We start from the raw sequence: 6,570 nt of genomic DNA, 5'->3' as shown, positions 1-6,570 counted from the left end.
ATTATCACGTATCAACTAGATCACGTTTAAGGTGTTTTTATTTCCTTCGGCCAGCTTCGCTTTTCATTCTCTTCCAGCATTTCTGACGGGCACCCTAATGTGCTTAAGGTCTCGGTATTTTCAGCACAACACAAAGCATTTCATAATCCCTCCTGATCCTTTCTGTCAAATAATAATCTCGTGCAAATTGGCATTAAGTTTTAAATCTTCTCCAAAAGTCTCCTTTTTCTAAATAGCAGCGAGAGCCTGGAACTGCTTTACATGCCATTAAAACACGACATTAAATCATGGTTCTTCTCAAGTCGGTCTTTTACAACTAACAGCATCCTTTCTTGAAGAAAAAACGCTTCAATATATGCGTTAATTTCTGTTATTGTTAACGACAGCTGTCAGCGTGGCTGAGCTTATTGTAATATTATAATATGCTATTATATTCTACATTATAATATATGCTATAATATAGTATTTAAGACCTCTAGTAACCCTGGAAAATTTGATTTATTACAAAAGCAGCAAGTGTTGGTATTTGTGTGCCAGTAAAAGCTTCTCCTTATTGACTCTACTATTGACCCCACTTCTTTTTGGTTGCATTAAACCCCATGTTTTTGTAGGCATCTGCTCCTCAAAAACTGCGGGAACACAACTCTGGGTCTCCCGAGTCGCTTGTGCTTGCACACATTTCCTCTTCGCTATTGTTCAGTTCAACTTCTGAAAATCGTAGTTAATAAGACAGAAGAAAGATCCAAGCGCCTAAAAATAGGGATGTTCGGCGACGACGTCCAAAATCGCTTGGTAACTGCTTCAACGTGCTGAATATCTCCCTCGAACGCGATGTTTTTAGAGGTTTCTGAACCGCGACAATGGGAATTGGGCTCGTAACAAACACCGGGGAGCACGTTGAGGAGCCCCTGGTCATCACCAGTGGTAAATCAAGAGTCTGGTCACCCTAAGACTGTTGCCTTAAGTTCTACCACGAGCCACCAACCTTCTCTCGGAGCTCTTGATGGGCTCCAAGTGTATTGATGCCGAATTACACACAGACATTTGGACAAGAAGGCGGAATCCTGAAGACCACCCTGAAGTTGATTACCCAAATATGAGGGGAAAGGACCAAGGTCCTACTGCTTTTCTTTCTCTTTCTGCTCCCTGGGGTCTTGACTTTGCCTCTCGATAGTTCAAAGCTTTTATCAAGGAAACAAAACCGCTTATCCCCACTCAATTTGTTCAAGGAATCCGCCTGTTAATTCCGAGTCAGGCATCCTTGGTCTGTGTCAGGACGAGATGCACTGATTAAAGCCTTGTTACTACGTTTCCCTTTTCATTTAAACAGCCGCTTCTCTGCTGATCTGCATCAAAACCGGTTCAAACACAAACCATTTATGAAGCCGCTTGCAGTTATTGATAATAGAGCGCAAGCTTTGACGGTGCCTTTGATTCCCCCCACTTCTTCTTTCTCTGTAGTTAACAGCTTTAACGAGATTTCATTAAGATCTGGCTCCACGCTGCAAAGAAAGACGCAACTTCAGAGAGAGAGATGCATACATGAATTCGATGTTCTTTGCATTGTAAAGGAACACAGGACCAGCGATGGTCCCACCAAGGGATGTGATGGAGGTGCCTCCTTGGAGCTGCCTTCACCAAATGAGGTTTGGAAACGCGTCCTCACCCACCCTCCCGTTTCAAGGGGAATTTTGGGGTTGTCCAACACAGCGACACGAGTTGGACTTGATGATCCTTGTGGGTCCCTTCCAACTCAGGACGCTCTATGATTTCTTTACCGAGAGGGTGGTCAAACATTGGAACACGCTTCCTAGAGAGATGGGCAATACTCCAAGTCTGGCGGTGTTTAAGAGGCATTTGAAAAATGCCTTTAATAACATCCTCCAACTTTGGTCAGCCCTGAAGTAGCCAGGCAGTTGGATCATGATATTCTAAAATTGTTTAGATTAGAAAAGACCTTTATGATCATCAAGTCCAACTGGTACCTACAACCGGACATGGGGAAGTGCCGGTGTTGGGTTAACAGTTGGACTCCGTGATCTTGAGGGTCTTTTCCAATCGAAATGATTCAGGATCCTAAGATAGCACCAAGATCTTGACAATCTCTTCCACGCAAAATGATCCTGTGATTCCATGATATGGAAAGAGCTAACGGACCTACCTCAAGCATCCCTTGCTCAACTAGAGGTTCAAGAGTCTGTCTTGCACCTCGGGTCTTGTCCCGCTGTTGTATTTGTGGAGATCACAGCGCAAATGGCCTTGACCTTAATTTACGTCTCTAGACAAATAAAACCTGTCTCTCCATAGAGATAATTTTGGTTTTGGTCAAAAGGTTTGAGGTTTGTCCCATTGTTCAAACACGGTGGGGTTGGATCAGCTGGAGGTCTCCTCCCAATGCCCCAGTTGGGATCCATGATATTTATTTCATTTCCAGCGCCCCAACCGTCGTCGTTTTAGGAAGCGGTAGGGAGACAAAGACATCGCAGCTCCCTCGAGATTTTGGGATGAATCTCGAAGGAAAATCAGACTGTGCCAAAACTAACACCCTGAGTCTCACCAGCAGTAGGTGGAAAGGATGGACACAGCATCAAAACACAACCTTGAGGGACGGAAGGGTGAAGAAAAACGGCTTGTCCGTCTGTCCTACACCACCCGAGGGGATCCCGGCAGGACCACAGCGCCTCGGCATCTCCGTTTGCATCGGGGACCTAAAATATGGAGATTTCATGCAAACGGTGCGACGCCTTGATTTGCATCGTTGATTAAGACCCGCTCACCTGTTCCGCATTTTTATTTTGCCTCCAGATAAAAGCGGATTTAATTTCCTGCTCTTTCTCGGCCAATCACTCAAAGCAAAGTATTTCACTTGGCGTAACGGTGCTTTTGCAGAAATGACAAGGTATTTCTCGCCAGCAAAGCTTATTATCTCTAAAAAGCAGCGATGGGGCGAGAAGCACTGACTTCTTCATGCCAACCACCTCCGCGAAGCGCTGAAAGGAACGGCCGAGCCTTCCTCTCGTTTAGAGCATGCGGAATATTTGCGCTGACTCAGCTCAATGCTTGTTTTGTTGCTTACGGGGCAGGTGAGAATTGATCTCCGATTCAAGAGAGATGTGCGGAATAGTTTCCTTGCCTTCTCTCCGCAGCTTTTTTCCCAAGTGTCTAGGAAGCAGCACAAGATATGTTTTTGGGTTTTCTTTTATCTGAGCCCTCCTTCTGCCTCTTTATTGCAAACGGCCTTGGGTGAACTCTTCCTCAGGCTCTCGGGAGGCGCAGGGAACCTCGTCTGCAGCAGCGACGTGCAGGGGGAGTCACTGGGTCTGCCTCAAGGGCCTGGGCTTGGTTCCATGGAAGAAACTAGAAATTCAAGAGGGAAAGGAAGGAAAGGAAGGGAAAGAAAGACAGAGAGAGAAAGAGAAAGGGAAAAAGGGAGAAAGGGAGAAAGAGACAGAGAGAGAAAGAGAACGAGAAAGAGAAAGAGAAAAAGGAAAGAGAGAAACAAAGAAACAAAGAGAAAGAGAGAGAAAGAGAGAAAATACGAAGAGGAAGAGGAAGAGAAAAGGAAAGAGAGAAACAAAGAAACAAAGAGAAAGAGACAGAAAGAGAAAGAGAAAGAGAAAGAGAAAGAGAAAGAGAAAGAGAAAGAGAAAAGGAAAGAGAAAAGGAAAGAGAAAAGGAAAGAGAAAAGGAAAGAAACAAAGAGAAAGAGAGAGAAAGAGAGGAAGAGGAAGAGGAAGAGAGAAAGAGAGAGAGAGAGAGAGAAAGAGAAAGAGAAAGAGAAAGAGAAAGAGAAAGAGAAAGAGAAAGAGAAAGAGAAAGAGAAAGAGAAAGAGAAAGAGAAAGAGAAAGAGAGAGAGAAAGAGAAAGAGAAAGAGAGAAAGAGAGAGAGAAAGAGAAAAGGAAAGAGAGAAAGAGAGAGAGAAAGAGAGAGAGAAAGAGAAAAGGAAAGAGAGAGAGAAAGAGAGAGAGAAAGAGAGAGAGAAAGAGAGAGAGAAAGGGAGGAGAAAGAGAGAGAGAAAGAGAGAGAGAAAGAGAAAGAGAGAGGGAAAGAGAGAGAAAGAGAGAGAGAGAGAGAGAGAAAGAGAAAAGGAAAGAGAGAGAGAAAGAGAGAGAGAAAGAGAGGAGAAAGAGAGAGAGAAAGAGAGAGAGAAAGAGAAAGAGAGAGAAAGAGAAAGAGAAAGAGAAAGAGAAAGAGAAAGAGAAAGAGAAAGAGAAAGAGAAAGAGAAAGAGAAAGAGAAAGAGAAAGAGAAAGAGAAAAGGAAAGAGAGAGAGAAAGAGAGAGAGAGAGAAAGAGAGGAGAAAGAGAGAGAGAAAGAGAGAGAGAAAGAGAGGAGAAAGAGAAAAGGAAAGAGAGAGAGAAAGAGAGAGGGAAAGAGAGGAGAAAGAGAGAGAGAAAGAGAAAGAGAGAGAAAGAGAGAGAGAAAGAGAGAGGGAAAGAGAGAGAAAGAGAGAGAGAAAGAGAGAGAGAAAGAGAAAGAGAAAGAGGAGAAAGAGAGAGAGAAAGAGAGAGAGAAAGAGAAAAGGAAAGAGAGAGAGAAAGAGAGAGAGAAAGAGAGAGGGAAAGAGAGAGAGAAAGAGAGAGGGAAAGAGAGAGGGAAAGAGAGAGAACAGGCAAGAGCGGGCAGGCGGGAAAGAGCGGGCAGGCGGGAAAGAGCGGGAAGGCAAGAAAGAGCGGGAAGGCAGGAAAGAGCGGGAAGGCAGGAAAGAGCGGGCAGGTCGGCCGTGGCACTGAAGCTTCCCAGAGTCTGAAGAACCAACCAGCACGAGGTGACGTTTCATCTCAATTATCAGTGCTAAGAGCACCTCTGCACCCGCCCTGACTCAGCTTTAAAGGTATCTAAACAGCAAATCCTGCTCCTGAATTTGTTTTCCCTTGCTCCGGCCGCCACCTTCCACAAAGCGAAGCGTCTTCCGAGAGCCGAGACTGAAGCAACTCTTGTATTTCGAGACAGAGACGCCCCCAAAAATTAAAAGGTGAGGAAAACGGGAAGCCAAAAGCAGGAATCAAAGACACAAAACCCGCCATCGCCACCTTTTCCTGCCCAAAGATGCGTTCGTTACAATTTAAAGCCATTGAGAACGTCCCCACCCCCTGCCAACGCTCCACAGAAATAACTCGTAAAATTAAAGAACCATGTAAGAGCGGCATAAAGTTACCCCAGGGTGTATTTTGCTGAGCTATTACAGAAGAGTACACACAAATGAGGAGGATATTAATGACTATTTAATATATCGCTTCCCCCTCGCATCAAACGACGAGAAATATTCACTATGGAGGCGCTAAACCAGGTAGCAGAGGTACCTCTTTAATATATTTTATATATTTCAATATATATTTCATATATTTCAATATATATTTCATATATTTCAATATATATTTCATATATTTCAATATATTATAGTCTTTATATAGTATAAATAAATTTTATATATTTTATATGTCTGTTTAATATATGTGTTCTCTCAAAAGCAAGATCTACCCCGAAAATAAGCCCTACGAGGACTTTTCAGGATCTCTGAGGATGCTCAAAATATAAGCCCTACCCCAAAAATAAGCCCTAGTTCCACTTCATTAAAAAGACCACTTAAGTAGCGCCCATTTAAATAGCTATACATATATAAATGTAAAGTTAATTAGCACTAGAATGCAGCAGGACAGACAGGGTTATGAGTTATGACGATGAGAATGTGAGTTTTTGTATAAATGTTGATTTTTTTGGTTCGAGAATAAATGTAAATGGTTGTTCACTGAAAAATAAGACATCCCCTGAAAAGAAGTCCAAAAAATTAATATAACCTGTCTTATTTTGGGGGTAATTAGAAATATAAATACCCTTGCATAGAAGGGGTTGATCCAACCTTGAGCAAAAATTCAATTACTCCAGCGCGTTTGCTCTGCAAACTTAATTTGCGTAGATCGGCGTATACAGAACTGATTAGCGCTTGATAAAATTGTCACCTATGTGTGTTTTCGAGACAAACCTTCCCCTCCTTTTCGTTTTAATGCGAAATTTCATTGCATTAATTTGAATGGCCTTTCGATGTTCTATGTGGCTTTGACATTAGAAGAAATGTGTGTTAAAAGAGGCTGCAGCTCAAGTTTTGTCGCCGCCTTTTTGACGTTTGCTGCGCAGTGACTTCAAAGAGTATTTTCTGCACTGAAAACCCGCTAGAAAAACCACAATAAACCACACAAAACCCATCCAAACCCCCACATTTCAATAGCGCAATTGTTTTAATGCAGTATTGATGGGACATTTTGCTATTTGGCTCAGCAAATTCAGGTGCAGTTGGCCAGTGATTAAATATATATATATATATATATATAACTGCTTCTCCATCACAATAATAAAAAATGAAGCTTTGAAATGATACGGGGAACGCTTTCTAAGGGTAGATGCACCGGTCTCTAATGAGAATTCAAGTTAATTACAGAATGATCCGGGCAGGTGTGGATCACGGTGACCAAAGCCACCCAAGCGGCTCCCAAATCCACCCCAAATCTCTCCATTTTTATATCAAATTTGCCATTTCCAGGCCATTGGGGGTCTGAGATTCGCCCCTCGCAG

General features: G+C 42.9%; 1 protein-coding gene across 14 annotated transcripts in view; it reads right to left on the bottom strand.

Moving 5' to 3' along the window:
* Positions 1-6,570, bottom strand: part of LOC136114600 (netrin receptor DCC) — a 361,710-nt gene that overhangs the window by 100,501 nt on the left and 254,639 nt on the right. The gene's annotated exons all lie outside the window — the stretch shown is intronic.

The sequence above is a fragment of the Patagioenas fasciata genome, chromosome W (assembly GCF_037038585.1).
Source record: "Patagioenas fasciata isolate bPatFas1 chromosome W, bPatFas1.hap1, whole genome shotgun sequence".
NCBI classification, from domain to species: Eukaryota; Metazoa; Chordata; class Aves; order Columbiformes; family Columbidae; genus Patagioenas; species Patagioenas fasciata.
This window is presented reverse-complemented; position numbering and strand designations above follow the sequence as displayed.